This window comes from Pholcus phalangioides, unplaced genomic scaffold (assembly GCF_987345545.1).
Source record: "Pholcus phalangioides strain wild (caught in Gottingen) unplaced genomic scaffold, Ppha-v1.0 ptg000015l_1, whole genome shotgun sequence".
Taxonomy (NCBI): Eukaryota; Metazoa; Arthropoda; class Arachnida; order Araneae; family Pholcidae; genus Pholcus; species Pholcus phalangioides.
The window spans coordinates 109609887-109625185 of NW_028301608.1; the positions used below are offsets into that span (position 1 = coordinate 109609887).

General features: G+C 38.3%; 1 protein-coding gene across 1 annotated transcript in view; it reads left to right on the forward strand.

Moving 5' to 3' along the window:
* Window positions 1-1358: 1358 nt before the first annotated feature.
* Hr96 (Nuclear hormone receptor HR96) overlaps window positions 1359-15299 on the forward strand; it is a 31237-nt gene continuing 17296 nt past the window's right edge. The window contains exon 1 of the mRNA XM_089245116.1: window positions 1359-1569. The gene's annotated coding sequence lies outside the window, so the exon portion shown is untranslated. The remainder of the gene's footprint in view (window positions 1570-15299) is intronic.

The following is a 15299-nucleotide window of genomic DNA, read 5'->3' on the forward strand; positions in this document are numbered from 1 at the left end:
TGCTGCATTTCCCGTCATTGTGATTTCTCCATTATTTCAACAATATTTGGCGACTTTGTTCGGTTTTGGCGTCATTTTTGGCAATAATTGGCGATGTCCCGTATTTTCCCGTATTTTGAATCCCAATGTCCCGTATTTCTCTTGAGGAAATATGGTCAGCCTAGATTTGCTGACTTTTGATACCAGAGGGGGCCGATTTGAAGGTTGCTTACGTCATCAACCACCCCATTTTGAAGGTATGAAATATTCTAAGCTGCTGATGGGGGGGGGGGGGGGAGAGGTCAGTGTTTTGCTGACAAGGGGCAACATCTTCTAGAGCAAGGCAACCTTCTCATTCAATACCTTCAGCTTTAGAAGGTATTGCAAGGGGGGGGGGGGGGGTGAAAAATGGCTGAAAATCTGCTTACGTAATCAGTGCCGTCTTAAGGCATGGATCCACCCGGGCACGGCCCGGGGGGCCTCAAGAGAAAAGGGGCCTTACAAAAATGAGATCTAATTGAAATTTCCGGGAATTTGCCTGGTAGGGCCTCAGAAAGATCACTTGGCCCGGGGGCCCATGATGCTCTTAAGACGGCCCTGTACGTAATACTTGTATGGCCAGTGCCGTCTTAAGGCATGGGCCCACCCGGGCACGGCCCGGGGGCCTCAAGCGAAGAGGGGCCTCACAAAAATGAGATCTGGTTGAAATTTTCGAGAATTTGTATGGTAGGGCCTCTGAAAAATCAATTGGACGGGGGCTCATGATACTCTTAAGACGGCCCTGTGTATGGCCCCAAATATGTCACGTTTGCACAAAAGAAGTTAACGTGTCCAAAATTATGTGAAAATAAGGGAATGGAATGATGTTTAAAATCCTATTCATCCTTTCTTCAAGTAAGTATTAGAAACTAAGGCAAGTTTAATAAAATATATTAGGGAAGAAAGCCGTCAGATGAAAATGTATGCTAATGTACCGTGAAATATGATTTATTATATGGTCACATTATTTTTCATCATGATTCGCTGGCATTTTCATTCTATAATAGTGAAAATTTCTTTTGTTTGTTCGTATTATGACGCAAATTCTTCATTTTTTCAGTTTTTATGTAATTTTTTGCTTTTTTTAATAAGCAATGAATGAATTTTTATCAAATTAAAACTTTTATTTTCATCCAACCACACCTTTCATTCTGTAGTTTAAAAAACCTGATTTTCATTTCATAAATATGGATTAATATTATTTTCTCGTATAATTTCAATTTATCACAAATTTTGATCGAAAAATCTGAAAAAAGTTTTTTTTTTTTTGAATAGAATTTTTGATCCAAATAAAATTATAAAAAATAAAATTGATCACGTGTTTTCTGGAGGATTGATGATGGTGGCGAAAAATGAAAGGTAAATAAACAAAAATTTCAGTGATGGTTGAATTATAACAGGGATGATTATAAGAAATAAGATCATCCGTAACAATTAAATATGGTGGGTCACTGGTTATATATCATCCATGTTTCTCCACCATATCTTATCTATCATCCATCAACGTGAGCTATATCTCGTGTTCAACAGATAAGGTGACCGTCACCATAGGTAGAGTACATACGCACTTTTCTCTATTTTCACTAATGAGTTTGAATTATTTTCATTATTACTTATCGATTATTAATTTTTATACTGTAATCAGTACTTTTTTTGTTTATAAATTATTTATTTGAAACATTGTTTATGATTTTTGAAATATATGTGTCCTCTTGAAATAGCTATATGAATTTCATTTCTCTCCCTGTTTCAAGGTAAGTTTAATAATATCTAAGTTCATTGTTCGAAAGATCGGAAAAACTGGCAAGATTTGACATCTTTCTTTTAATCATTGGCTGTAATAGAGCTACAAAAACTGCCTCGTTGTAGAGATTTCGCTCTTGAAAAATGCAATAGTAGTAGGTGGTCTTGGAAAACCACTGCTTTAGACTTTTTTTAATATGGACAGTGATGTATCTACATAGGGACCATTGCCCAGGGAAACTTATTTGAAGCACTTTGATGTATCAAGATTAATGCTGTGAAAGCTCGGTCATGGCGATCTCTCACGTATGTGTCTGTGTAAGTCAGGGCGGACTTGGCAGCTGTCATTGCACCCAGGCCGCAAAATGTTAAGGATGAAAAACTGAACTTTTTAAAACTATAACTGCTTTATGTAGTTAAGAGTCAGAGCTATTGAAGTTCTGACGATCTATTGATGGAAAATAGGTTTATTGACAGACACGCACACATCGCAACCTGAGGTCCCAGGTTCGAACCCCACCATCGTCACAGTGGTCGTCAGCTACCAGACCAGACCAGAATTAAACTTTTACCTCCCGGGCCTGGTTCAAGGGAACCATCTGCGGGCTTACAAACTGTAGCCACGGGGACTACGTATGAAGAGAAAGACAAGGGAGTATGTGTAAATTAAAAGTGCATGTGTATTGGAAAGTTGTCAAAATCGGGAAAAATGATAAGGTCATGGTCCTGTTTAAATTAACATTAAATTTAAACGAATTTTGCAGGTAAAGTGCCGGCAGCAACCTTCTTATGTTAGTGCTATTACGATTATGCTTCGCTGTGAAGAAGTTCGGAAGCGACAAGGTAACTTCGCCTCTGCTCGCACGGGATTGGCTGGTGCGATCTCGATCCCTGGTTGGCTGGACCTGTAATCGATATAGATTAGTAACAAGAAGAGAAAATTCAGAGACAGAATTAGTATGTTATTTTTCAAAGTTCAGAAAATGGTAGAAGTCAAAATAAAAATAAAATAAAGCACAGTTTTTTTTTTTTTTCCACAATTTTTTTTAAGTTTTTTTGATTTTTTGAAAGAAAAAGATGGGTGAAAGGAAATGAAGAAAAGTTGAGAAAAATCCGATAAAAATATGCTGAAATAAAAATAGAGTTAGAGAGCTCCGTATCGTCAGTCTTTAACCAGAATATTTCCGGCTTCGACGAGAAATTTGTCGATGACAGCTCTCTTCTCTTTGCCAGAGTCTAACTTCATTATATCCTCGAGGCAGGACTTCGCGAACTCGAACATTTCATACGTTGAGTTTAGGCTTATGGCCGACCCAGAGTCAGAAGTGTCCGCTAGGTCGTCTGCGGATGTGGCCGTCGGAGTCTCGGCACCTGTTTCTGCCGGTTCGCTGGATGGCAGGCTTCTGGGGGCGTGCTGCTGTGAAGATTTTTGTGGTCGTCAGCTGAAGTTGGTTTTCTGTGGTTGTCCCAGCTTCAAGTTTCAAATGCGAGCCGATCTCCCCATTCAAAAGTCTTGCCACGGAACACAACAGGCCTATAAACAGTACAAACATTCAATCATTACACTTCACGTCCAAAATATAGATGGCAGCACAGAAAAATCAGACACAGCACTAAATACACACTCAGATAACACACTTCTTACTAAATTGCTCACAGCGACAGATCCGGGTTGCGCTCGATTTGAAAGAAAAAGGAGACACACACAGGCCTATTACAATGAATCTGTGGCCACCCACATTAACCTTGAACAGGGTGCTTTGATTTTTGACAGGACGCTGTACTTTTAGCTGACTCTTTTATAATTGATTAAGAAAATTTGGAATTAGTGTTTTAAATACTGGAAAAAATATAAGTCGAATAACAGGTGAACTTTTCTTCCAGAACAATGCTTCTTGACGCATTGACCCATCCAGCGACGTCAAAAGCAGAGGAACCTCATAAAAATTCAGTCTGGTTAAAATTAGTAGTCAGGCATTTTTGTAGGAGGCATTATGTAGGAGCCCTAAAAAAATCACTTTGCTTGAAGCTTTGTAATGTTCTTGAGACAGCCTTGCCGTTTTGATCCTTGTCAGCCAAGGCTGATAGGGCAATCCGTCCCCCAAATTACTGCTGTCTGTCTTAACAATCTTGTTAACATGAGGCTCTCTATACACACGAATCTTCCAATGGGCCTGTTTCAATGCGTTAAGACAGCCCTGCAAAGGGCCCCGTAAATTTATTTTCAGTGAATGTGTGGAGTAAAAATGAGTTAATCCATGAGCACAGGCCATATCATATCTCACATATTCGAGGTATGCATGTAAATATTAAATAGGATCGCAAAACTGTTTCTACAGCAAGCCAGAAAAGGTCTTGGCTCTGGTGCTAAGGAACATGATAGGTTTTATGAGTGAGATAGGTGCATATGTGAAAATGAGGAAAAAATGCAGTTAAAAAAAATGTAAAATTGAAATAAATCTAGGTATGTTAATGCCAGAGCCCAGAGTGTGGCCACTTCTTGCATTGGGTGAGAATTTTGGCCAAAGTCTGATTTGCAGAATGAATTCTTTGTATTGATTTGGCTTTGGCTGATCACTTTGCAAAGTGGCTGGAGACCTTTTACCAAAGTTTTCCGGATAGGTGTCAAATCCTACTTTTCATTGGCAACGCATATATATATATACATATATATATAGTAGCTGCATTGGGTTAGCTCACTGTGATGAAAGAAAAATTAAGAGAAATTTGACATAAAAACTATCTGTAATAATATAGACATAGTTTTTTCTATCTAATCTTACAAAATATATGCCTATATATACACATATATATTACCATATCGTCACTGCAATATGATGGGTTGTCATTACTAACATGTTGACATAATTATCGCAAAAAAAAATATGCCAAGTGACAATGACCCAGAATCATGTCTTTTCTTTTTGAACTTTGGCCAGGGATCTCCAGCCTCTTCGTAAAGTGGCTGACCAAAGCCTGAAATTTGAATATTGGCCAGGTCAATTTATTATGGAATTGGCAAATTACAAACTGGATAATTTTGGGTTCTGGCAGTAACATATATAAAAACAATGTCCAGAACTGGACATTGTTTGAAAAATGGAAAAACTCAAGGAGGTTGCAGAAGAAATTATTGCTGAATGATGGCTGAGGCCGAAAAATTATAGTTAAAAACCAATTCCCTCCCACATTAGAAATTTAGCTGATTGCACAAGACAACTGCTCTGACAGATGCATTTCATATATATATGCCATGCATTCCATAACAGAATGAAAGAGATATCGTTTCAGGCTGACAACTTTTGCCATCAACACTCTCCTTCCATTTGTGTCAGTCTCACTTTCAAAACGACTTGTGATAGAGATAGGAAGATAGCCTTCCCTCACCACTGCCACTAACCAGCCTACCTTATCCAATTTACTCCAAGTCGAGGCATCATCTTAATCTACAATCAGCACTAATAAGGCTGAGCATGCTGGACCTGCTTCCAGCTTGTAAGCAACACTTAGTTCACAGAGCCAGTCCATCTCCACACCACACCTCTCGCACTTAGCTCTACTTCAGGAACAAGCAACCTGTGACCATGAAGGATCCACACCCACTTCCTCTACCTCTGTGTCTCGACATATCACAAGTTCAACCTCAAGTAGAAGCTCGATCGCACATGCGGTCAGTCTTATGAAATCCCAACCCAATTGGAATTTAACTGAAGACAGAAAAAAAAATTGAAAACTTAAATCAGAAAATAGCATTCTCATTCTCTTTTATAACCTTTATAACCCCCATTCCATCCTGTTGTTTTCCAACAATCGGAACCGCGTTTGTTTCATAATTAAAGTACAGAGTGTTGAAACAATAATAGGAATTCCTGTTGGAGAAACGAAATCACAACAATGCCTGTGTGAAATAGAATATCCACTTCTCTTCACAGAGTCCTGATTGGCTTTTGGTGATAGATACAATATCCATCATATCATACGTTGCATAGTAGTACACCAGTCACCTGGATACACGTGATTGATTAATTGCACCATTGCAGAGCAACAGGCCTACAACGGTGTAATTAATCAATCATTACACTTCACTCATGCTTAGAAAAATTGGTGGCAGATGGCAGCATCACAAATAAAAAGCATTACACAGAAAAAAACTTCATGTAAGGCTCACAACACTTACACACACATTCCGGCATGTCCCACTTTGTTAGAAATTCCATAGAGAAATGTGTATGAGGTAAATGGATGGTTAAATAGTAGTACCTGGCTGCTCTTGGGCCAGTTACTACGAGTGGCCTGCTGGAATACTGTCAGGCTCTCATTGGCATAGTGTTTGCGTCATGTTGATGAGACTAAAATTAGAATTGCGAATAAGTTCAAGTATAGCAACATGCTGGATTCTATATTGTTGTGCTGGCTGACGCTTCAAGTCTGGTTGGGGCCCCAAAAGATCTTTTCCAATCGTCGCACAAATCCCAAAATCATATTTTCCACAATTGAATGTATTGTCTGGGAAGTATCCGGAACATGGTTTATTGGCGGTATGGTTTATTGATGCTGTTAAGCCTCACGGGACAGATTGATGATGATGATGGATACCAGAATCTTAGCTTGAGTTGTATAGAGTGCAGAAGAATCACCAAAAGAAGGATTCTAAAGACAACTCACTTTGATTGATGATCTGAGTTATAAACAGCAATGTATAGTCCTCAGATCACCAGAAGAGTTATGGAAACACCCCCCTCTGTAGAGAGGGTTCATTTCTCGGCATGGGGAAAAGATAAAAATATTATCTCGGGTTGTGTGTGTGTGCTAGTTAAGATTGTCTTGGTGCCAATCGGTTCTCCTTGTATGCGGGTAGGCCTATTCTTCACGCTTGAGTGAGCTGCGTTTTGTGTTGGCATTTTTTAAAAGATGTACTCAAAAATTGTTGTTATAAATTGTAAAAGTAAATTAAATTTTTTAATTTAAAAAATTTGAATTTTTATTAAATTTAATATTTTGAACGGTATTTATATTTAATACCGTTATTAAATATTATCGGTATTAAATATTTTAATATTTAAAAAATTTAAATTTAAATATTAAAATTTAAATATTTTAATATTTAATACCGAAAAAAAATTTAAAGTGAGTATTAACAATTTAATATAAAGGGATTATTATTCTAATAATTGAATAATAATAATTGATTACTATTGTAAACTATATGGCATTTTCTTCGGTTTAATTTCTATGCCACCTGCCAGGAACTAGCCATTCTTTTTCTGTTTACCTTGTCTTATCGCCATCATCGCCTTTTTTCTTTTTGCTTTTTTTACAGAAGCTTCTCATATGGGCTTTTCAAAGAGGTGACAAATAAAAAAATTGAACATTCATGCTTGTTAAGTTGCTTGCAGTTACATGTGTTGCCGCCTTAAGGTCATGTTCCCCCCCCCTCCACAAGCAGGCCGTCTTAAGAGCATTATGGGCCCGCGGGCCAAGTGGTTTTTGCTACCTGGTGAATTCTAGAAAATTTCAACTGGATCTCATTTTTGTGAGGCCCCTTTTCTCTTGAGGTCCCCCGGGCCGTGCTCGAGTGGACCCATGCGTTAAGACAGCATTGCTCACAAGGGTGGGGCTGACGGCTCTTGCCCTGGGGTCGGGGCTGATTCTAGTGATTTTTTTTTTGGCAACTTGTTACCTCTTTGGCAATCAAAATGTCCAAAAGCATTATGACAAGTCTCCAAGAGTGAAATGGAGTCATGCTCTCAGACGTCTATCTTGTGAAAGGGAAGAATTTCTAACACATCACCGAAAAGGAATAGTACTTACTATCCGTTAAAAACAAAAAATTACAATAAAAAATGGACCAAATATGCAAAAACGAAGCAACATATTATATAATGAAGAAAATGGTTATAAATGAAAACATGATTCTGGAATAAAGACACTGGATTATAAACCAGACTGTAAGAACTAGAACTGTCTTTTGAACAATACAACGGTCAGGGCAAAAAAAAACCGAAAAAACTGGGTTTGGTCAGAAACGATCTCTGATTTCAATAAAAACACGATTGCAGGATTAAAACTGTGATGTGTGGTATGCAAAAAAATTAATATAAAATGGAAATATTAATTTACAACTTGAGAGAAAAAAAATTCAGAATGAGATTCCAACAAGAAAAACTGAATGTAACATACTGAGAATATATGATAAAACCTATAAACAAGCAAAATAAAACGCTGCCAAATGCTCATGGACTCTATTGATTCAAACGACATGCTTTATACAAATACCTATTGTTGTTGGCGAGTGACCTGTAGGGGTGACTGTACCTTCAGAAGATAGCAGTAAAAAAAGAAAATGGCAACCTAGTAGCCACAAAAGAAGAAAAGAAGTAATAAAACTAATAGTCAAAAAGAAAACCGCCTGCGGAAGAAAATTGCCAACCAACAAGAAGAGTGGCAACACGTTACAGAGGAAATCACCAAAAAAAAAGTTGCCCAATAAAAAATAGATTGAGTTTTCTAGCTATTCTGTGTCGAGTAAAGTAGCCGGCAAACAAACTGTGGTTTCATCTAGTCCTTCCTTCAAACTTAATACATACACATAGCCTATATACAGGGTGATTAAAAAAAAGATGTAAAAAACTATAGGATGTGATAGTACACGTCAATACAAACAATTGGCATTAAAGAATGCATGGTCTAACATGAAACTGCCGCTCCGCAAACGTTAAAATGGCATTCCTGTTGAAATTTATCGGGAGGAAAAGAACATCTATGCAAATGTACACTGGGGAATTATTTACTTCCGTTTGCCACTCTGTAAATGAATTGCATGTCTACTTTTTCAGTATTACTAAAGTGCGGCATTAACCCATATGTTGTAACTGTTAGAATAGTTTCACTCTAGAATAACTTCACAGGGCTACTTCACCAAACACCAACTCTGGCCATATCGTTATATTGCAGATTACTGCCTCTAGTGAGATGGGTTGTAAATGAAGGTGCTGTATATCAGTGGTTGCCTGAAGCTCGTTAGGGAAATTATCTTATCATCTATATCCTCCCTCGGGTTCGAACCTGGGACCGTGACAGCAACCTTCATGGGGCAGGCATCTGCACCTTTTATTCACTGTGACGCAGATTTGCAAACGGTTTCTTCTTCTTCTTCCCCAGGTTGCGTTTGCATGGCTAGTGTTCTTTTTCTCCCAATAAATTTCAACAGGAATGCAGTTTTAATGTTTGCGGAGTGGCCCTGTTTCGAAACGCGCTAGCTCGTTTGCGTTTCATGTTAGACCATGCATTCTTTGATGACAATTGTTTGTATTGGTGTGTACTATCACATCTTAAAGTTTTCCCATCTTTTCTGAATCACCCTATATACATAAATTTACAGGCTGCATTAGTAACGATGTATGGCATTTTACTGGCGAATCATTGATCTTAGAGGTTTGCTTCCAATTATAAAAAGTGTCCTAAAAACTCAGATGTCATTCATCCCCAAAGCAGAATATGCCAAAATCTGTGACGTACGTCGCAGAACAATTATCGCTATTGCAGAACAATCTGGAAGTATTTTAAGAAAAAGTGCAAGAAAACACTATTGTGCGGATTTTTACCGCAGAACATTTCCAGTTAGCAGAGGGTTTGTTGCAGAACAATGCAAAACATTCTGCTTTGGGGTCATTTATGTTGAAAGGGATTGTATAGTTAATAAAATAAAAATGCTAACTTCCTATATGGGCACCCTGTGCTCAAAAACCCAATTACAAAGTTGTTGCTCGTGATGCAAAAAAAGCATGTTTCTAAGTGCAATATTCACTGAGATATTGAAATTTTAAAAAAAGAGAAAAATTGGAAAAAACGGAATTAAATGCTGGTAAACAGTTTCCTCCCCTAATTTAACTGGGGATTTTTTCCAACTTTCCTCCATTTATCGAATTCGAATATCTCTGAATATTGCGCTTGAAAACATGGAATTTTTTTAGTTGGCATCAGGAGAGACAGAGCAACAACTTTCTAACTGGGTTTAGGGCACACGGGGACAGTATAAAAAGTTAATTTTTTTTAATTTTAATAACTATAAAGCCCCTTTCAACATGAATGACATATCAGAGTACTAAATGTTAATTATATACTTTTTCTAATTGGAAGTATGCCTCTAGAATCAACAGTTTGTCAGTAAAATGACATACGAATCCTTCGAATGTCATTCCATCTATCTTCCTTCGAATCCATCCTACTAGCTCATAATCCCAACTTTCTTGCGGTTACAGAAACTTGGTTGCACAGTAATATCAGCAACACCGAATTTCTACCACAGAATTTCTCTGCCTTTCGTAAAGATAGAAACACACACGGAGGAGGCGTTGCCCTTGTTTTTAACAGTTCTATACCCCTAATTGAAATCCCTCTTGAATCAAATATTGAAATTGTCGCTGCCGAATGGCATCATCAAAACTGCACTCCTATTGCAATTTTCTCCCTTTACATACCCCCTGCCTCGGACCCTCACTACTTCATTGAACTTGAAACAATACTGGACTGATTTCATAATTCTCATCTTTTAATTTTAGCCGGTGACTGGAATCTACCCGGTATTGATTGGCATAAAATGCAGTCCCTCTCGGGAAACCATGGTATTAACAATAGAGTTCTCGGCATTTTCCTAAAATTTAACCTCGTCCAAACCATCTTGGAACCCAAAATAATATCCAATCACTCAATCTCCACATTAGACCTAATTGCAGTTTTCAACAAAATTCTGGTTTCCAATTTTTCAGTTTTTGATGGCTGTTCCTATCACAAAATCCCTTTTTTAGATTTCTTCCTTCATCATACCATCCCTCCCTCTTTTCGCGCCAGAAAACTTAACTTTAACAAGGCCAACTACCCTCTCATGCAAAATATCCTTCGTACCCACTTTCCTGACTTCATCTCCTCTTCTAACGATATTCAACGTCTCTGGAGTAAATTCAAAGCTGTTATCGATAAATGTATAGCCACTGCTCCTACCAAATGCTCTTCATCTAAAAGCTTCTTTAACCCTTGGATCAACCATTATCCATCTCAAAAGAAGAATTCGACGTGACGTCTCTAAACTCAAATTTAACGACTCCTCTACTCACAGAAACAAAATCTCGACCTCCACCCGTAACCTCAAAGACCTTATTTCTCGCCACAAATCCAGCTACTTATCCCACTCATTGCCTTCCTATCTCAAAACTAATCCCTCAAAATTTTGGAATTTTCTTCACCCCAAATCAGCAGGTACCTCCTCGCTCAAAACTTCCAACTCGGAACTAACCTCTCCCCTCGATCTTGCCTCCGAATTTAACCGAGCCTTTTCTTCTGTTTTTTCCTCTGATCCTTCACCCCCCCCCCAATACGTCTTTTTCGATTCACTTCATGACTCCTGTCCCATCTCATTTTCTAAAGCCGGTCTCCTGAATTTCCTAAAAAAATTAAAACCCCACTCTACTGGCACAGATGGGATCCCCAATCATATCCTAAAATTCTGCGCCAATGAAATTTGCAACTATCTCCTCATTATATTCAATGTCTCACTGAATACTTCTAACCTACCCAATGACTGGAAAATTAATAAGATAATTCCCATCCATAAATCTGGCTCACTCTCCCACCCTCTCATCTTTAGACCTATTGCAATCACCTCCTCTTGCTGCAAGCTCTTAGAACACATAATTGCCAAGAATATCCGTACCCACCTCGATTCGATTAACTTTTTCTTCCCTAACCAACATGGATTTCGATCATCGTTATCAGTATTTACCCAATTAACACTTTTCATACATGACTTAACAGACTCCATTGATAAAAACCTCCAATCCGACATAATTTTCCTAGATTTTTCCAAATCATTTGACAGGGTGCCCCATAATAAACTTCTACTAAAACTTTCATACCTTGGACTAAATGTTCAACTGCTGAAATGGGTGGAGGCCTCCAATCCGACATAATTTTCCTAGATTTTTCCAAATCATTTGACAGGGTGCCCCATAATAAACTTCTACTAAAACTTTCATACCTTGGACTAAATGTTCAACTGCTGAAATGGGTGGAGGCCTTCCTTATTAACCATAGCCAGTTTGTCTCGTACAAGAGCCAGAACTCTCCTTTTCTTCATGTCAAATCTGGCACACCCCAGGGCTCGGTCCTCTCGCCATTATTATTTTTAATTTACATAAATGATCTACCCGACTCCATAAACTGCCGCATTAGACTCTTCGCTGATGACTGTGTCATCTATAAAACAGTGTCCAATCTTTCTGACCAAGAATCTCTCCAACACAACCTTAACATTATTTCCAAATGGTGCTCAACCTGGGAATTACCCCTCAATTTCTCAAAAACTGTTTTTATGAAAGTTACCCATAAAGGAATTTCCCACGAATTCCCCTATTCTATAAACGACTCTTTGGCCTCTGAGGTTCCCATTATAAATATCTGGGCATTATAATCTCTACCGATCTCCGCTGGAACCTTCACGTTGATTATATCTTTAATAAATGTCTCCAAAAACTGTTTTTCCTTCGCCGTAACCTAAAATACTCCACTTGTCATGTTCGTCACTTGTGCTACCAAACATATATTCTCCCTGCTCTCTCCTATGCCTGTGAAGCCTGGGACCCCCACACCCAAACCAACATGGACAAATTAGAATCTATCCAAAATAAGTCCACTCGTTTCATTTTTAACTGTTGGTCTTCATCTGTCTCCATAACGGAACTCAAGCGACAACTCAATATCCAACCGCTCTCCTCTCTTCAACTTATCTCTCGTTTAACTTTTCTTTACAAACTCCTCCATGGGGTTTTTAATATTGACACATCCAATATTCTAATCCAACCTTCACATTTCTCTGTTAGACTCAATCATTCCAAAAAATTACAGCCTATCTTTGCCTCTTTAGATTGTCACAAATTTAGCTTTTTCCCAAGAACTATTATAGACTGGAACAACCTACCATCAAATATTGTAGATTGCACTATGATTTCCGAATTTTCTCATACCATCAATCGACACTTTTGCCATATATAATTCCGCATCCTCTTGTATAGGCCTCGGCCAATCAATATTGTATAAATAAATAAAATACACCCTGTATATAACTCGGACTGGTAGGTGCACCTGACTCACACTTCCGCACAATTCACTCAGTAGTAAATTGCCCGTAGCAACAGGACCGGCTTGAAAGTAAGCCAAATGTGTTAAAGCTCAGTCTTTTGCAGGCAATTCTTGATGGGCAATTGTTTTATCTAAAAGAAAAAATAGAATCATTTGATTTGACATAGCCAAATTTCATCTCGTGCCTGGAGGGATGACCCTCTAAAACATTTGCCATCTAATTTTTTTTATCTTTGAAAAGAATTGGGGCTGGCTCTAAGAAAGTTTGCTTTGAGATACAGGGTGTCACGTGACTAGTGGTACAAAATTTAAGGGGAGGTAGTGAACATTAGAAGGATTGAGAATCGTATAAGAACCCATAACCAGAAACATCATTGTATGTCGTTAGGTGGCGCTGTTCATGACAGTGTTGGAGGCAAAATATGTGATTTTCCCCTCATTTTTTGTTTCTGCCAGTCCTTGTTCATGTATCGTTGCTTGCTCCTCCTACAGTAACTACTGCTTGCATGATGAAAAATCACATATTTCCCCTCAAGTCTGTCATGAACAGTGACACTTTGTGATATACAATGATATTTCCACTCATGGGTTCCTATGCAGTTCTCAATCCTTTTGATGTTCTCTACCTACCCTTAAAGTTTGTACCTCTATTTGCGGAGCATCTTGTACGAGGGTTTTAGACAGACTGACCAAAGTTAATGTTTACTATGGTGCCCAGCTTCAGAAGGATGCTGCTGTGGTGGTCGAGTGATCATAGTGATGGACTCGCATTATGAGGACCCTGTTCAAATTCCACAGTGGCAGTCGGCTGAAGTTGGTTTTCTGTTCCCAACTTTGAGGCACAAATGCTAGCCAATCCCCCCATTAAAAAGTCTCGCCACTGAGAGCATCTGACCTACAACAGTACAAATATTCAATCATTACACTTCACTCATAGTTATAAAAATTTATGGCAGATGGCAGCACTACACATAGTAAGAATTAGCGTACATAGAAACAAACTTCACCTCAGGTTCACAACACATATGGCATGTTCCAATTCATTCGAAATTCCATAGAGGAATGTGTATCCGAGGTGCATATATGGTTGAGTAGTAGCTTCAGGAGGTCTGACTTCCAATTTACAAATTGCCACAATGGTCATATGAAGAGTATGGCAGATTGTGCTTGTATGTCAGTAGTGTAGCATGTAAATGTTTATGTAGAAGAAATTTTTATTGGGAAAAGAGCCGGGGTTGCCTTGGCTTGGTTGTAGTGGTGGATGTACGTTGGTTAGAAGAAAAACTTTCACTTTGCAAGCCAAATGCATCACATACATACCAGTCTTACTCCACGAGTGATGAGCTAGAAACAAATTGGGAAACACCGGTTGGAATTTTTGGCTACCATGTAGACTTTAAAGTCCAATTCAACATAAAAAGTTGAATTCAGATTGATCTTTTGAGTTAAAGTTGGTCGAAATTGACTTCTAGTCCCAACAACCATACAGAACGAGTCCGTTGATGTGATGTCACAATAGGAGAATCATCATTGGCTTGAACTTGCAGTCATTTCTCATTTGCTGGAACCCATTCCTTTTAATGTTGTTCATTTTCTTGAAGTTCTTGCCAGTATAGGTTCTTCAAAGTAACTGCACCTTTACCCGAAAATGGGAAAAAACACTATCCTTAAGAGGATGTAATGCAAAAAACCCTTTTTCCAGAATTTAATCCAACTTCAGAGCAATCAGCAACCTTTGGATGACCAAAACCGACTGATTTATGTTGGTTTGAAGCCTTTGTACCAGATGATTTAGGCTTAACTTGCCTTTGGCACCTCTGGTGATTCTCAGGGGATCAAGGGCTGAATACAAATAACTAGCTCGTCAACTGGACCAGCCTTGCTTTCAGCCACACTTGTGTCCAGAGAGTACACCATAGATGTTTCCATGTTCTTCTTTAATTTATCATGCATACGATTTTTTACCACACGAGTGTTTCGGATTAGGAGCATGTTTGGTTATTCGGTAAACCAAAGTTGGACAGCACATCTATTGCAGGACCTGACAAATCCCTTGTATCATATGGTGACTAAAATATCGACATTCGTGCGTAAAATTTTTCAATGCATGATGACTTACTCATAGTTTGAAGATAACACAAAATTATCTGAATTAATGTAAGTTTTTCTACCTTCATAGGAGATGGTCACCAAGTTCCAGGAAAGCTGTAAAAAAGCATATTTATCTATTTTCTGTGAAAAAAAATGTGTTTGGCTTTTAAGAAATTTGACGAGCATTTCATTTTCTCTTCAGTGTGTCAAGCCCTCATGTTGATTATTTTCTCACTCATTCTGTCAACATCTTATCGGACGAGAATCTTTCAAAATCTTGGAAAATTGCTCCTGTAAAATGTGTATCTTGCTAC